General features: G+C 38.9%; 1 protein-coding gene and 1 pseudogene across 2 annotated transcripts in view; one reads left to right on the top strand and one right to left on the bottom strand.

Annotated features, from left to right (window-relative positions):
- Positions 1-18440, bottom strand: part of NAV3 (neuron navigator 3) — an 889111-nt gene that overhangs the window by 559353 nt on the left and 311318 nt on the right. The window lies entirely within an intron of this gene.
- LOC139030939 (ASNSD1 upstream open reading frame protein-like) lies at positions 924-1153 on the top strand (annotated as a pseudogene).

The raw sequence follows: 18440 nt of genomic DNA, 5'->3' as shown, positions 1-18440 counted from the left end.
TGTGCAGCTGACCACACAAACACGCGGGGCCACAGTAGAGGGTGGTACTCGCATTATAAAAGCGTGTGTGTAACAGGTATCTCTGTGCAGACGTCCTTCCCCTACAGATCAGCAGGGGGTTTGCCCTGCGGGGACCACTGGCTGGAGACCGCTTCGGTCGTCACAACTGAGCGGGTAGTGTTACTGCCATCTAGTGGTCAGAAGCCAGGAATGCTGCAAAACAAGCTCCCCGCACAAGCCTGGCTTAAAACGTCAGCAGTGCCATAGAGCTAGTCTTGAGTGTATATTCCCTTCCACACCTTAACATGCTGGTTAATATTTAAGGGTTCTCCACTAACCTCCAAATCCCATAATGCTTTATATCCTAAGTAGCAGTCACCAAAAATAATAAAAACAATTTCAAAGGACAAGAGAGAGAGGCCAATGCTTTGGAAAATAATGACTTCTGGGAAGATGAACACTGACCTCCGAGAATCCTAGGACATCAAAAGGAAAGGTTGACACAGTGGTTAAGGCTGTGCGCTTCCACTGCAGGGAGCACAGGTTGATCCCTGGTCAGAGAAGTGAGATTCTGCATGTCTCACAGCACGACGAAAATCAAAGTCTTCTAATAATAAATGCTGGAGAGGGTGTGGAGGAAAACGAGCCTGCTCCACGGTTGGTGGAAATGTCAATTGGTAAAGCCACTGTGGAAAACAGTATGTTGGTTCCTTAAAAACTGAAAACAGAGTGGTCCCACTCATGGGCATATATCCAGGGAAAAGTCTAGTTTGAAAAAATACAAGCACCTCAATGTTCATAGCAGCATAATTTACACCAGTCAGTATGTGAAAGCCACTTAAACGTTCATCACAGATGAATGGATAAAGAAGGCATTGTCGAGGCTGCAGTGGGCCAGGCAGGCTGCGTGTATGTGATGCTCCATGAGGGTGCCCAGCTGGGGTGTGCCCCCAAAGAACAGTGCAGCGCTGGTTCCTGCCAACAACCTGACCCCGCAAAAGGAAGTGCTCAGCAGCAAGATGAAAGAGCAAAAATGTATTGTGAATAAACCTTCTAACCTGAAGAAGAGGAGGATATATTGGGTGAGCTGAGGAAAGAATATCAAGGAATAAAAAACTCAGAGAAGAGCAAAATCAAGAAATGGCCACCTTGATTTTACATAGTACTGTGTGTGGTATTTGCCATGCAATGAATCAGTTGATCTTCTTAACGTGGCTTTCATGACTAAAGAATAGATCATACCAGCTAGTTTTAACAAAAAGGGAAGGAAACAGAAAAATCATTATGAAATACCCTCTGAAGAATCCTCCGAAAATATTATTGCTATGACTGTTGCTGCTAACCCTGGTGAACAATTCAATGTGCCAGATCTCGTCACAGGAAGAGCAGGACTGAAGGAACGGCAAGCTACCAACCCTTCCCGGATTTGGAATTTTGTGAAATTAATGTTTCTCTAGAATTGCAAAGAGTAAGAAGAACTTGACTACCCCACGTAGTTCGGCCCTTGGATTCAGTGCCGGATGATAGCACCGGCTGCACGGCCTGATTTGCTTCCAGAGGAGTTGACTGGTTATGACCCAAGATGAAGCAAACCCCATCAGAGCCGCATGAAGGCGGTTCGCACTGGAGTTGGTGCAAAGGAGCAGCCCGCAAGTTATTCTCATCATCGTGTCTGCCTCCAGACACACAGGTTGGAACGACTGAATAAGGAAATTGAAATGGAACTGCGTCAAATCTCTTCTAGAAATCTTGGTCGTGATGATTGAGTTATTGGTGGTCATGGAAAAGAAGCAAGACATCCCTTCCTGAATGAAAATATTGTCTCCTTTCTAAATTTCCTACCAGTCTGGGAAAAGGCAAACTTGACTTTACCTTGTGGAATTGGTGAAAAACCAATTTTGTGCCTTGTGGCACCGGAACTTGGTCTAACAAATCCCTGGTCTTCTGCCAAAGCAGGCCAGGCAATCTGGATCCAGAATTGCAAAAATAGAAAAGAATAATGAAAAGCCATCTGATAAATGTGGAAGGCGCCAAGTCATCTCCTTAGAAAACCTTTCTATTGAATATTAGATTAAAATGTAATATTTCACAGTGTAACAACATTTACTGAATGATGAATTAAAAAAAAAATACCTTGCTGCCTTATTATAAAAAAAGGAATGACGTGGTATATATACATACAATGGAATATTAGCCATAAAAAAGAATGAAATAATGTCATTTGCAGCAACATGGATGAATCTAGAGATAATCATATTAAGTGAAGTCAGTCAGAAAGAGAAATCACTTATATGTGCAATCTAAAAAAAAAAAAAAAAGGTACAAATAAACTTACTTGCAAAACAGACCCACAGACAGAGAAAACAAACTTCTGGTAATGAAAGAGTAAAAATGGGAAGGGATAAACTAGAAAGTTGGGGTTAACATACACTCTGTACTAATACATGAAACAGGCAAACAAGGACCTACTGTATAATACAGGGAACTATACTCAATATCTTGCTTTTTATATATATGTGTGTGTGTGTGTGTAACTGAATTACTTTGCTTTACGCTTGAAATTAACACATTTTAAATTAGCTAAACATCAATAAATAGCTATGCTAAATAAGAAATTTAACATAACATTTTTTTTAAAAAAAAGGAATGTATAGATAACAGGAAAATAAAAGTAAAGGTTGGCGGGAAGGAGACTTATTCACTATATACACCTAGTTGGTTCAGGCCAAGGGCTAGGCATCTGGAAACATTCCAACACCCTGGACCTTTCATTCAAGAAGGGATTGTGTTCTAAAAAGACAAAGTAGCTTGGCTGGGGTCGCAGGTTCAATGCAGCAGCAAGGCCCAGACATATAGGTACCTGGTCTACAGGCCCAAACTCCCCTTTTCCATGGTCATAAACCTGACGTTAGATGAGGGGTGCCCAACCAGAAGGCCAGGCAGGCCCCCCGCTACCAAACCAACAAACAGCTGCCGGGTCAGCTTGGCTTGTGGCGATATAAATGGCTTCTTGGACAAGAACCCTGACATCTCTAAGAGACAAAAAGACAAGTCCACACAGAAGTGGCAAAGCTCAGGGGGCCGTCACACAAAACAGAAGCGAATGCCAGCACCGTGTGTGGGTCTGTGCTGTGAAAAGGCCGTGTCTTCTCCACATGCTCCTTCCAGCCTCACCCGCAACCACTGAGAACAAAGCCCTTTCCTACGTCACGGGCACCAGTGTTGGAAGAACATGGGCTGCCTTGAACACCAAGAATTTCCCTCTGCTCTTCTCTAAAAGTGAATACCAAGTAAGGGGGAAAGAAAACAATGGCAAAAGAGACGCACGTCACGGAGACGCACGTCACGGACAGAGGACGCCTGAGTCCCCGGAGCACCATTTCCATGTAAAAGGCTGTGGACCAGCCCTTGAGGCTAAAGGTTGCTAACAGCACCTCCCAGGCTTCTCTTCACTAGAGTGTTCCCAAATGCTCCCAAACGATGCACCAGTATAATCAGTGTCCTCGGACAGAGAAAATACTGGTAAAGAGACATGAACTTTGTTGCGTTCCTTGGTAAACAAAAAACAAATTAAAACAGTATAGGACTCATGCATGCATAAAATCCACTCACTGCCCTATTTAGAATTCTGAAAAAATTAGGCAAGTAGCTGGCCAATAACGGAGAAGGAAATGGCAACCCACTCCAGTGTTCTTGCCTGGAGAATCCCAGGGGTGGGGGAGCCTGGTGGGCTGCCGTCTATGGGGTCACACAGAGTCGGACACGACTGAAGCGACTTAGCAGCAGCAGCAGCAGGCCAATAAACAAAATCTATTCTGCTTCCAGGGCAGTATGACTCTAGAACTCATGAGATTGCAATTGCTGCTAAAGGCGACTCCTTTCCAGTTGAAGGAGTGGCATTTTACAAGTGAGCAGAAAGACCATAGGTCATCAAAAATCTTTCTGAAAACTTTAATTATATATAGTAATAAAGCAACATTAAGGAAAAATATTTCCTTGCTCAAAATCTATTGGGGTGGCTTCCAAATCCACAAGAAGCAGTGATAGGTTCAGATAAATGCATGACTTCCCAGGCAGCACTAGTGGTAAAGAACCTGCCTGCCAATTAAGGAGACCTAAGAGATAGGGTTTCAGTCCCTAGGTTGGGAAGATCCCATGGAGGAGGGCATGGCAACCCACTCCAGTATTCCTGCCTGGACAATCCCATGGACAGAGGAGCCTGTTGGTCTACAGTCCATGGGGTCGCAAAGATTCAGACACTATTGAAGCAACTTAGCATGCTCGCACGCTATTACCACAGAGCATCTTTCTATTCTGCTGCTTCCCACCTGTGGCATGGGGAAATTATAGGAATTACAGATTTATCCAACAGTGAAGAAGATATTTAAGTTTTACTTTATAAAAACTCAAAATTATGTATTTTATTCAAGTGTAGATCATCATTTGAAGGTAACTTCCACATGAATGACTGAAGAGTGAATCTTCCACAATCAAGGTCAAATAACGGCTGTATTTTCACCAAATTCACATATTTCAAATAATACTGTAATACAAAATATTTTTGCCAGCAATTACACTCCTACAAGTCTGTTCACACTATTTGCTGTGGGATTGTGAACTCATAAGGTCTATTCTTTTCTGGCAAATAATTTAAAATTTAGTTTGGCTAATAGTTTATTAAGAATTTAAACTAGAAATGTATAATGAAATCATAACATTAATACCATCCAAAATGTCTGAGAGGATGTTTCTGGGGTCATTACCTCCTTAGCTCATTAACAGTACTTACAGAATTAAAAAAGGCAACGAGTAGAAGCAAACATAAATGAAAACCAGCTTCCTGAATCAACAATTTAATAATGAAGAGATGCTTATGTGCTTTTCTTCCAAGGGATAGAGTACTGTTAATCTGCTTCAGGTTTTTTTTTTTTTTTTCTAAAAAAGGTACACTTGCTAAGCTATCCTCAATTTTTTTATTTCTTCTATTTTTATTATAGCAGCTTTGCTTCTCATTAAGTATGCACTTTCAAAACACTTCAGGAACAAAAATCAAGGCTTTGTAAACTATAGAGAATATGATTCAATTTCTGGTGTGTGTGTGTGTGTGTTGTTATACAAACAGAAAGGATACACAAAAACCTGTTAATGGTGACTGCCTCTGGGAAGCAGAACTGGTGAGTCACAGAAAATGTCCTAAAGGGTTTTCATTTGGAGTTTTCCTCATGGCTCAGTGGTGAAGCATCCGCCTGTCAATGCAGGAGACAGGGGTTCAATTCCTGATCCTTGAAGACCCCACATACCATGGAGCAACTAAACCCAAGGGGCGTGACTACTGAGTCCGTACCATGGGGTCAATGCTCTGCAACAAGAGAAACCACGGCAATGAGACGTCCACGTGCCCAATCAGAAAAGCGGCCCCTCTTGCACAACGAGAGAGAGGCCCTCACAGCGACAAAGACCCGGCACAGCCACAAATAAATAAATAAAACGAGTTTTAAAGAAGAATTTTCCTTGTAATATATTTTATGCAATTTTCTATGTGCACATATTTCTTTTAAAATAAAATTGAGTTTCAACTTTTTCAAAGAGTGTAATATTTAATAGGAGAATAAACAGCTTGTATATATATTTAGCACTTCATCCTTTTGCCCAGGCTCATCAAACTCAACCAAAATTATAATTCTTTTTTCCCTAGAAAGGGAAGGCATATAAATCTAAGCATTGTCACTAATTTCCTCCAAGTTAAAGAAAAGGCTTTCTGACAGGAGGAAAAGATAAACAAAAATGGAACATTAAAAGAAATGGAAAATTAGAAAACAAAATTGCCCTGTCAGGAGAGAGATTTCACTGGGAAGCACTGCCCTGCAGGTGCCCTGGTTAAAGTCCTTTTATTTTCACCCTCTGATGTGAATTATTAGGTACAAGACTAAACTCTTCTCACACTGACATTTAAAATGAAAAACTATTATTACAGTAGTCAGAATTAGCAAACATGAATATTTCTATTAAGCAGAGCTAAGGAATATTTTTTAAACAAGACTTTTCAGAATTACCTGAAAACTGGGCATCCTCCATTCTCAAGGGTTTAGTTTTCACTTGCCTCTTATTCTAGTTTCTTGTCTATTTTCCTTCTAAAAGTGTACAGGTCACACACATCTTGGGTCAGGTACGCTTCATCTCCTAAAATACCCCGCTTTCCAAATGAGGAGGCAGAGAAGAGGCACCTTCCCTCTGAGCCCACAGAGACCGCGTTCTGGTTCTCAGTTCTCGCAGTACGTTGCAGGTAGGAAACCCTACAGTTCCAAGCACAAATGAGACTTCCTTTGCAATTTTCTTCTAATCTCAATAAATGAAGTCCAACTGATCCCAGGAAGACTTTTAGGATGGGATCTCAACTGTAAAAGCTACTGAGGCATCACCAGTTCCGTCCACAATCAGCGCAACTCCTTCACCATCCTTGACTGTCTCCACTCCACAGGATTTCTCCCATGCCACACTGCTTGCTACAGAAAATACAGCCAGAATGTTCAAGGAGAAGACTGATAAGACATGACAAATGCTTAGATAAGGAGAACCAAATGGAGAATTTCCAGTTCACTCTGGAATGTGACTGGGGAAATGCTGCTACCAGCCTGGATAAATCAAGACAGAGACATAGAAAACAGCTTTACTAGAGACAAGAGGCTAAGACCTCAGCTACACAGCATGCTGAGCCTCAGCCAGCCCAAAAGATCCTCCTAATCTTATTAGTATCTTCTTATGGCCCAACTCCACGTCTAAAACAAAGCAAATGTTTTGCATATAGGCTATAACAGTCTGCTTAAATTACATAGAAAGGATAATGCTGTCTCAACTGACACTTGTGATTAGTTCTAATAAGAACTTGCTTTAGAAAGTTTTTGGCAGAACGTTTGAAATGGACAGTTCACAAAGACAAGGATTTCACTGCTTATGACAATAAATATGGAAACAATAATGATACTGTACCAACTCTCCTCATTTCCCTGCATCTATTTAAGAAGAATGTTTGAATAACACTATAGCATGTCCATATCTTGACACTTTTATGAATTTTATGGAAGTAAGATACATACAGTGACACACCCATAAAACTTCTTCCTATATTATCTAGTTGTTTGAAAGTCATTAGAAACCTGGCATCAGAAAAGCAGGAAAAATAATTTCAAGTGGTTCTATTCCCTTTGAAAGTCTTTTAACAGTCTTCTTTCTTACTCGATCTTTTTCTTTGCATGGAAATATTTAAATTTTAATCTGAGTTTCTAGAGGAAAAAAAGCTAGGCAAACACTTTCACATCGCTGTAATCCAATTACCTGTGTCCAAATTACTATGAAATAGAACATTTGAGCCAATTCTCACAAGCATTTGCTCAGCACCAATTATTTACTATACAACTCTCCAAATGCTGAGGTTAATTCCAGAAAAGGACAGGACAAAATTCCTGCTCTCAGGATGTTTACGCTCTATTTAGGGAGACAGTCTATGTGGATGAAAACAGTTAAATGATATTTCAAAGCGGTAAGGGGAGTAAGAGAAGGATGGATTCGATAACAGGATTTGTATGGGGTTGAAAAGGAAGAAAGGAGAACTTCCATGGAGGTGGATACTTGATTAGCACATATCCTACAAGTTGATGGCTTAAGTTTTATATGCAGCACCAGCCCCACAATATTGGTTTCGGCTTCCTAACTCCCCTCCTGGCTATTCTTCCCCCATCCTTTAGACACCTTATGCACTCATGATGTATGCTGTTTCAAAATGGAAATGCTCACACAAAATCAAGTTTTTAAGAAGTCTGAGATAACTGGGATGGTTCTAGGTAGAACTATGCATCTGTTTCCCTCCATTTTCCCTTTCCCATGTGTGTTTTCCTTACCCAGTTATTCAGTCATTTTCCTAGCGTCAAAAGGAAAATACACCCCTTACTGAAGGCTAAAACTGCTCACAGAGTTAGGAGGGTAGGTTGGTGGAGATGGGGGTGGTAGCAGATTTTTCCTAAACTGCATCATGACTGTAAGTATACACTATAACTTTCGCTAAACTGAGTCTTAGGTTTTAGTTAATTGCGCCCTGCCAGAATCATTACTAATAGATTCAAAACACATGTTTACACAACTGTGCGCTGCTGTTTTTGAACTATGATAGACTGAGATAATTCAGACTTAAACTTTTTACATGTTCTCAGTTCACTACACTTTACTAAATAAAATGCCACAAAAGATCTGGAATTCCATTCATTAGCTGTAGTAAATATTTTTTATAGCATCCTTGCACTCATTTGTCTCCTGACTCCGGTCATCTCTTGGCAGACTATAATCCCAGCAAAGTCAGTCTGTAGATTCTATGCCTGACCACAGTCACAGGTTTAAGAATGGCACGTGACCTACAAGAATCCAATTTCTTGGAGTGAGTTCAGGACTCTTTCCAGCAGTGCAAGACATAAATGCTAGCCCCTGCCCTAAATCCTTGAAGATACACGTCACAGCCTGAGGAAGCAGGCATAAGGGTGAAGCTTTGACCCGGAGACGGGAAGGGCCAAACAAACCGCAGAGAGATGTGATGCAAGTCCTGAGTAAATTAGAGCTAAATTATTAAGTCAGATTCCTTCATCGTTCAAGGCATTTTTTAGCAGGTTTTCTCTTAACCTGCAACCAAATACATAATAACACATGAATTGAGCAAATATATATTGAGCACATGCTATGTGCTAAGTTATAGGAGTGCAGCAAAGAAAGAGACATAAATTCTTCCCTGAAGTCACTTACATTCTAGCAGAAAAATTGAAAAAAATAACAACACAACTAAACTAATACAGTGTGATAATAAATTAAGAAGGTAAACAGAACAATACCATGTGATAATAAATTAAGAAGGTAAATGGAACAATAGAAAGTTATGAAAAGGGGGACATAATCCAGCACTGTTTTAAAAAAAATGACTTTAAAAAATTAACATAAAGACTAAACTACATCATTATCTTATATACAGTATAACAAGTTTTATACAGTATCAGCCAGTTAACGGCATGGCTACTCCCTATGTATTCAGTATGAAATGCCTGTGGTTGAAATGCCAAATACTAATACTCTCACCCAACACTGAGTCCCTTGAAATCACCAACTCATTCCTGAAATAAATTGTCATTTACTTTGTGGCATGACAAAGATAGTCCAGTGAATAAAATGCAAAGTATTAACTCCTAGGCCACTACCAGGTAACTTATTTTACCTGAGGGGTTTTTCAGAAGGAATCTCTGAAGACCTGAATCCAACAAATTCAGCGAGGCAGTTTCAAAAAACCACAGTGGTAAAACAGTAGTTGGATGTTAAAATATATTCCTCTACCAGTAAAATGTTTCCTGTGGAATCATATGCAATAAAAGACATGAAGCAAGTTAAAGAGTATAAATAACTGAAGGCAAATGCTGGTTACTGACACTCTTGAGAGTGTACCTTGTTACTATAATCAGAGAAGCAGAAGTATGATGATTCCCTGCCGTTACCTCTGATATCGTTAATCTCAGAGGACGAAACGAACATGTTAAAGAAGGCCCAACACAAATCACTGTGCAGAAATAAAGAACTGATACTTAACTCTTCTTACTGGGATCTGTACAAATAAAACCAGACAGCATGGTTTGGAATTTTGTTTCCTTTACCTTTTGTATGAGGAAGGAATATAGTAAGAGTCAACTGATTAACTGAATCTTCTAATGTAACAGGAAAGAGGGCAAGAAAACTAATGAAGCAGTGAAAATGTGGGTCACTCAGCCATGCCTGACTCTGTGCAACCCCTTGGATTATAACCTGCAAGGCTCTCCTGTCTGTGGAATTCTCCAGGCAAGAATACTGGAGTGGGCTGCCATGCCCTTCTCCAACCATCCCCTTTGAGGATAAGTGCTATCAATTTCATTTCCTAACTACCTTGTTTGCATGATTACTCACATTTTACAGAAGAGGAAATTGAGACTCAAAGCTTAAATGACTTGACTGAACAAATGCTTGTAAAGTATTTTGTTAAACCTGATTCCAATTTATCTCATAATCATGTTCTTCACAGTTGCTGTAGCTAAGAGGCATTTCTATAGCATAGGAAATTGAACGGCTTTTGAAATGATCCATCATTAATTCAGCCCCTTCTTCTTATTCCCTAAGTATTGAGTCTTCAGTTCATCTTTCATCATTGAAGCTATAGCTTTATTCAAAAACCAGGCTAACAAATACTGAATAAAGAAGGGCAACATAAGGTCAAGTCACAAAGCAATCAGCAATTCTACAGTATCCCATTTGCTTTGTTTTTTATTTTTTAAGTGTACCACCTAAAATAGTTAAGTCTTTAGAGTTTAAAGGAACAAGGTTTATTTCTATACATAGTGAAGTGTTAATACAAGAGTCCAGTTTTGTGAGAAATAGTGAATAAATCCTCTTTATAAGCTACCTAAACATCCCCAAGATATTTGGAACTTTACCAACTATAAACAAAGTTTATACCTTATATACAAAGATTAAACCCAACTAAATAAGGGCAAAAGAAACAGAGATGAACCAATGACTATATCAACACAAACTATACAACCTAGTAGACACTCAAAAGGAAGAAAATCTCATCAAAGAAAAAGCAACTCAATCCAATCCTCACTTTGCATCTCAGCTACATTCTAGCCTGCTATGTTTCCCAAAATGTGTCCCCACCCTCGAAAGCCACTTAAGAATAAATGTATGGTTCTTAGAGCATATTTATCTGGGGCTACTCTGCACCAGGCATTGTTGTAGATTCTTTACCAATGACTCTGTTCACAGTTTTATTAAGGTATCAATAGGTCTGGCTTAAGGGTTCATCTTTCTGAGAACGCTAATCCTCTTCTCATTCTTGATTCATTTTCTCTCTTACTCTTCTCTTGCACCCATCCTTTTGTACTAGATAAAAAAGTACCTACTATGCATGATGAGTGGTTTCCAACTCCATCTGGGCAATTGGTGCTGTTCTACACTCATCACATTTGCCCTCTATGAGTTCCTTGTCCTGTCTACAACTGCAGACATTATGACAGTGAAGGTGAAGTCGCTCAGTCGTGTCCGACTCTTTGTGACCCCATGGACTGTAGCCTACCAGGCTCCTTTGTCCATGGGGATTCTCCAGGCAAGAGTACTGGAGTGGGTTGCCATTATACATAGTTGATAAACCAGCTTTTCTTTTTTTTTTTTTAAATAATATTTACTTATTTATTTAGTTGCAGCATGTGAGATCTAGTTCCTAATGAGGGATCAAAACACACCCCCTGCATTGGGAGCACAGAGTCTTCATCACCAGACTACCAGGGAAGTCCTAATAAACCAGCTTTCTAATTCATAGAGAAAATATCAAACAGGGACTCTACCAACTTGTCTCCTTAAATGTAATCTCTAAATTCTGTATTCTGTATACAGAATTCTATCCAATACAGAATATTTTCTTATGCCCTGTATTCTGTATACAGAATTCTATCCAATACAGAATATTTTCTTATGCCCTTTGCGCCTATCTTTCTTATGAAGGACTTCCTCCATATACTAGACTTCTCCCTCCTATGCTTCAAGCAGATTCCTTCATACTGGCTTCTTCTTCTGAGATTATAAACACATTTAAAACTTCCATATTAAAGGAAGGAAGAGAAGAAGAAAATAAGGTGGAAGGAGGGCAGAAGGAAGAATATAACTCATTAGAGATCTGTCTTCCTTTCAAGGTTCTATCCTGCTTCCCTTTCCCTTCATCATAATCATGTATCCAGCTTCTGCTCATCAGTAAGAAGTTTTAAAAAGCATCACAATCTACAGTTTCTGTCTTTATTTGCTCAGTTTTTGTTAGTACACAGCCCAATGGGCATTACTTAGCAAGTTATGATCCTCCAGCTTCTACTAATACCAATGTCCTAAAATGTCTTTTGGGTTTCCCCTGTGGCTCAGCTGGTGAAGAATCTGCCTGCAATGCAGGAGACCTGGGTTCGATCCCTGGGTTGGAAGATTCCCTGGAGAAGGGAAAGGCTACCCACTCATGTATTCTAGCCTGGAATTCTTCTGTTGAAATCACCGAAGAGTTCATTAATGTCATCAATGTTCATTCTCAGCTCACTTGGTCTCTCCTCAGCACTTGCTATTTCCAAATATGCACTCTGTCGTGGTTTCCACATGCCAGTGAGCATGGACTGATGCGCTTACGGGCGAACCTAAGGGCCACAACCCTATGAGTCAGTTCTAAAGTCTGTTGCTTTAATATCCAACAGGTTCAGCATCAGAAGGCTCAGGATGCCCATAGCTTTGGCTCTATTGTTTCCTAAAGGACAATAAGGTAGGAGATAAATGCCGAACTGTTGAAAAGGAATGGAGAGATATAATATTATTCAATTGTCTGAACTGAGGGCTAAGTGTTTCAAAATTTCTTAAGAGTTCCCTCTTGCACTGATCTTTGCTTTGCGTGATTAGAGTGAACAGCAGACTTAGGCCTCGTGTGAAGGTATTGTGACTGCACTCAAGGAATTTGGAAACTGTTTTCTGATAGATCTGAGGCTGCAGAGTGGAATCACTTTTAAGGGCATGGTGATATATGCAAGGATGTTACAGATTGCTACAGGAGCAGTGGACTGGGGTGCACAACTTCAAGAGAGAACCCTGATGTTAATCTTCCCCATCTCCCGCTTCACTCTAACATTTCTGACTGGTTTCTGTTCTTCTCTCTAATCCATGCCCTCCAAGGTTGCTGTCCTTTAGATTCTGCTATTAGTCTTCACTACTAATGCCCTCCCCTGTCCATCTGAAACAGCACCACATTTCTGATGACTCAAATTTATCTCTGCCATGACCAAAATCCTTATTCCAAACTACCTACTGGACAAAAACTATCAGGCAGTCTCACAGACACTTAAAATTCTAAATATCCAAAACAGAACTCATTATCTCCCCATGTCTTCCTAAATTCACCCCACCTCCTTCATCTCAGATCTCTAGTAATGTGGTCATAAAACATTCTAGAGTTGAACTACTAATTATACCTCAAAATTCACTTTCTCTCCTTTCCTTTAATAACCTCCGAGTTTTAGCTAGATACATGGGCATCCAGAATAAAGACTACAGTCCCCAGCCTTCATTACTATTAGAAATGGCTATGTGACTAAGTGGTAGCCAGCAAAATGTGAGCAGACTTCCTGACCATGCTTCTTCCTGTCTTCTATACTGGTAAAGAGATCTCTTCAAACATATGAATGAGGGTATCAAACTAAGGGAAGGCAGAGCAACAAGAAAAAAATATATACCTGAATTGGTAATACCACAGATCCCCACATCATCACTAGACTGTTATACCTGGATGATTTCATTGAAAGAGAAATTAATTTCTGCTATTTTTTAATAACTGACAATTTTAAATTATACACATGTTGGGTATATGACTTGATGATTGGATATATGTATTTATTGTGAAATAATCACTACAGTCAAGCTAATTATCATAGTCATCACCTCACAAGTACCTTTTTCTATGTGTTTTAAAGTAGTAACACTTAAGATCTATACTGTCAACAAATTTCAAGCATAAAATATTGTTAACTATAGTTGCACTGCTGTCATAAATTCATCCTACACAACTGAAACTTCGTACTCCTTGACCAACACCCCCCCTTCTACCTGCTCACTGTATTTGTTTGACTATTCTAGACTCTGGATATAGTTGAGATAATACAGTATTTGTTTGTCTGCATCTGGCTTATTTCATTTAACATTATGTCTCCTCGGTGCAAACCATGTAGTCACAAATGGCAGGATTTCTTTCTTTCTTAAGCTTTACTAATATCCCACTGTGAATAACTATATAAATATTACATTTTCTTGATCCATTCACCCATCAACTTCTGCTTTATTTAAATAAGTGTTGTTAAACTGGATTTGGTACAGAGGATAACCAGGATTCTAAATACTACACACCATATCTCAAGCTATAAACTTCATAGGCATGTCTCATCAATATATCTCATCCCCTACCTTCACTCGTTTAACAAATCTTATTTATTCTGATAAAAAAAAATCTCAAATTCAAAACAGTTTGGCACTGGCACAAAAACACACAGATCATTGGAACAGAAATAAACCCACACACTCAAGGTCAATTAGTCTATGACAAAGGAGGAGAGAACATACAATGGAGAAAAGACTATCTTCAATAAGTGGTGCTGAGAAAACTGGATAGCTACTTATACAACAATGAGATTAGAACATTCTCTAACAGCATATACAAAAATAAACTCAAAATGATAAAACACCTAAATGCAAGACCAGAAACCATAAATCTCCTAGAGGAAAAGAGAACATTCTCTGACTTAAATTGAAACAACACTTGCTGGATCTATCTTCTAAAGCAAAGGAAATGACAGCAAAAATAAACAAATGGGACCTAATTAAAGTCAAAAACAATTGCAAAAAGGAAACCACTAACAAAATCAAAAGACAACGTACTGAATGGGAGAAAATATTTGCAAATGAACTGCCCAATAAGGGCTTAATATCCACCATATATAGACAGTGGATAAAATTCAATATCAAAAAAGCCCCAAACAACACAATTTTTAAAATGGGCAGAAGGACTGAATAGACATTTTCCAATGAGCAAATGGGCTTCTCGGATAGCTCAGTTGGTAAAGAATCTGCCCATAACGCAGGAGACCCCGGTTCAATTCGTGAATTGGGAAGAGCCCCTGGAGAAGGGAAAGGTACCCACTCCAGTTTTGTTGGGCTTCCCTGGTGGATCAGCTGGTAAATAATCTGCCTGTAATGCAGGACACCTGGGTTTGATCCCTGGGTTGAGAGGATCTCTGGAGAAGGGAAATGCTACCCACTCCAGTATTCTGGCCTGGAGAATTCCATGGACTGTATAGTCCATAGAGTGACAAAGAGTCAGACATGACTGAGCAACTTTCACTTCAGTGAGCAAAGGCAGATGACCACCAGGCACATGAGAAGATGCTCACAATCATGAACCATCATGGAAATGCAAATCAAAACCACAACAAGATACCACCTTACACCTCGGAGAAATGGCTATCAGCAAACTGAACACAAGTAAAAAGTGATGCGTTGGTGAGGAAGTGGAAAAAAAGGAACCATGGTACACGGTTGGTGGGAATGTAAATTGGTGTGGCCATTGTGGAAAACAATATGGAGGTTTCTCAAAAAGGTGAAAATAGAACTACACAAATGGGCTCAGCGATTCCACCCAGAGGTATGGATCCAAAAGAACCAAAAACATTAATTAAAAAAAATACATGTACCCCAAAGATCATAGCAGAATTATTTACAAATGCCAAGATATGGAAGCAACCTAATTGTCCATCAACAGATGAAAAGAGGACATGGTATATATTCAACGGAATATTACTCTGCCATAAAAAAAGAATGAAATTTTTCCATTTGCAAGAACATGGATGGACTTGGAGGGCATTATGAAATAAGTAAGACAAAAAAGACAAATACTACATGATATCACTTATAGGTGGAATCTAAAAATACAACCAGTGAATACAGGTGAATATATAAAAAAAAAAACTTGCAGATGTAGAGAATGAACTAGTAGTAACCAGTTGGGAGAAAGAAGGGAGAGGGGACAATATAGGGATAGGAGAATAAGAGGCAAAATAAGCTAAACGGGTATATTGTACAATGGGGGGAATATAGCCAACATTTTATAATAACTAAAATGGAGTATAAACTTTAACAATTGTGCATTACATTGCACACCTGTAACATATAATTTTATACATTAAATATACTTAAATTTTAAAAATCTAAAAGAAAAGTTGTTTTTTTTTTTAAATCTCTTCTCCAAGTGCAGGGACACCGTTTGAGCTCTAGCTGCCAAAGCCTTTGGCTTAGAATTTTCTAAGTCTCATATTTGATGCTTCTTTCTATTCTCCAACAGCCTACAGCATAATCTTCCTATCAAATAAATCCTTGACTAACAGTCTTCAGCATCAAATCTTCTGAAGGTTCCCAGTATCTACCAAATATAATTCCAATCTCTTAGTTTTGTATACAAAGATCTTTGAAATCTTTCTCGCTTCCTATCACCCTCACTATGCACCACCTGCTCCTGTCACACAGAAGTTCCCATTATTTCTGAAATGACCTCAGCCTTCTTAAGACACTAGGCCTTTGTTCACGAAGTCTCTTTGATTAAAATATCCCCTTTCCTCTCCTTGGTCATGAAAACACCTACATGAAAAAACCCTTAAGTCCCAGTATAAATGTGATATCATCAGACTCTTAGAAATCTTCCCTTAGAAATCATTGTTCTGTTATCTGTGTTCTAGTTATTATATGAGTTTGCACATATTTTTGTAACAACAGTTATAAATCGTACTTTAATGTATCTATTTGCACATCTGACTCACTCTAATATGTCTGAAGGATAGAAATCATTTTATGACTTATCTTTGTATCTCTATCACCCTGGTATGTAAACAATAGTAAATATTTTTTTGAATAACTACACAAATGCTCCAAAAGTTTAAGCACAACTACAAAGATCGATTTAAGGAATGTAAGGAAGCATCCTACTTGTATTAAGATATACAATGGTGACCATTCTCCCTTATATTCATCCTAGTCTCCCCCATCAAGTCTCTCTTTTTGGTTACAAAAAGAAAAGTCTTAGTTGACATAGTAGCTTAGGAATTGTAAAGTGCATGAGACTGAAGTCACAGTGGCTGGTTTCCAATCCTAACTCTGCCACCTACCAGTTGTACAACCCTGGGCATGCTACCTACCTTCTGGGCTTCAGTTTTCTCATCTGAAATGAGGAATTATTCTCACCTAACTCAGTGTTTGTGGAGATATTATAATTTATATGCAGAGTACATCATGAGAAATGCTGGACTGGATGAAGCACAAGCTGGAATCAAAATTGCCGGGTGAAATATCAATAACCTCAGATATGCAGATGACACCACCCTTATGGCAGAAAGCAAAGAACAAAAGAGCGTCTTGATGAAAGTGAAAGAGGAGAGTGAAAAAGTTGGCTTAAAACTCAACATTCAGAAAACTAAGATCATGGCATCTGGTCCCGTCACTTCATGGCAAATAGATGGGGAAACAGTGTCAAACTTTATTTTTTGGGGCTCCAAAATCACTGCAGATGGTGATTGCAGCCATGAAATTAAAAGATGCTTACTGCTTGGAAGGAAAGTTTTGACCAACCTAGATAGCATATTAAATAGCAGAGACATTACTTTGCCAACAAAGGTCTGTCTAGTCAAGGCTATGGTTTTTCCAGTGGTCATGTATGGATGTGAGAGTTAGACTGTGAAGAAAGCTGAGCGCCGAAAAATTGATGCTTTTGGAACTGTGGTGTTGGAGAAGACTCTTGAGAGTCCCTTGGACTGCAAGGAGATCCAACCAGTCCATCCTAAAGGAGATCAGGAGGGCATAGGAACCCATAAACTTCAGTAAAAAAGAGAGCTAAGATGTACTGGTCAGTAACAAATCACAGACACAGACGCAGTATACAGAATACAGAAAAAAGATGAAAGAATACGAGAATGCCAAAGGTATTACTAATGCTTTCCCAATTCTGCCTAGATACTAAATATTTAAGCGCAAACATCAAAACTCCAGTTTTGCATTCCCTGGAGTAAGCTTACACTCAATGCTGCATTACTTTGACCACATGTATTACACATTTGCTTAAGCATCAATGTTTCTAAATATATTCTGACAGCAAGTACAGCTACAAAGGAGAAGAAAATCTGTGATGTTGTGTAGCTTTTCAAAGATCTGACAGTCTTCTTTAATAATTAAAAAGCTGCTGTACTGGCCTAATGGCAAAATATTTCTGCAAATTGACTTTCCATTCATAGTGTGAGAGGACTGGACTAAAAGCTAAATAATCATTAATGTGCCTTCCTGCTCTATATTTCTTGGGTTTGTGTTTAGATTCTTATGAACTAAAAACTAACCAGATTAAAAATAAACAGCCTCTCAAATGTAAACCACAGTATTTTATTAGAGAAGGAAACATGATGTGAATCTTCTTTAAATAACACTATTATGTTGAAAAAAACAAGAAAGCCTGAGGAAAATACTTGGAGTTTGTTAATTGTCAAAGTGGACTATGACACTTGATGATAAAAAACAAATGTTTGAAAATTCTTGAGTAAAGATCCATCACTAAAAAAGTTAACTATTTTAATAGCTCTTTAATAGCTAATCACTACTTCCTCTGTGTTAACTCTCTACATTATTCAAGCTTCTCATTTCATTGATTAACCGATTAAACTCTCTTTCATTCTTAGTCTCTGAGACGCTGTCATTTACATCATCTCTTCTCAGCACCCAGTGCAGCATCTGGAAGTGACTGCTTCAAGACTAGATTGAACAGATCTTTAATTTGAAAGTATAAAGAT

The sequence above is a fragment of the Odocoileus virginianus genome, chromosome 24 (genome assembly GCF_023699985.2).
Source record: "Odocoileus virginianus isolate 20LAN1187 ecotype Illinois chromosome 24, Ovbor_1.2, whole genome shotgun sequence".
Classification (NCBI taxonomy): Eukaryota; Metazoa; Chordata; class Mammalia; order Artiodactyla; family Cervidae; genus Odocoileus; species Odocoileus virginianus.
Note: the sequence above shows the minus strand (reverse complement) of the source record. Positions and strands in the feature narration are given on the sequence as shown.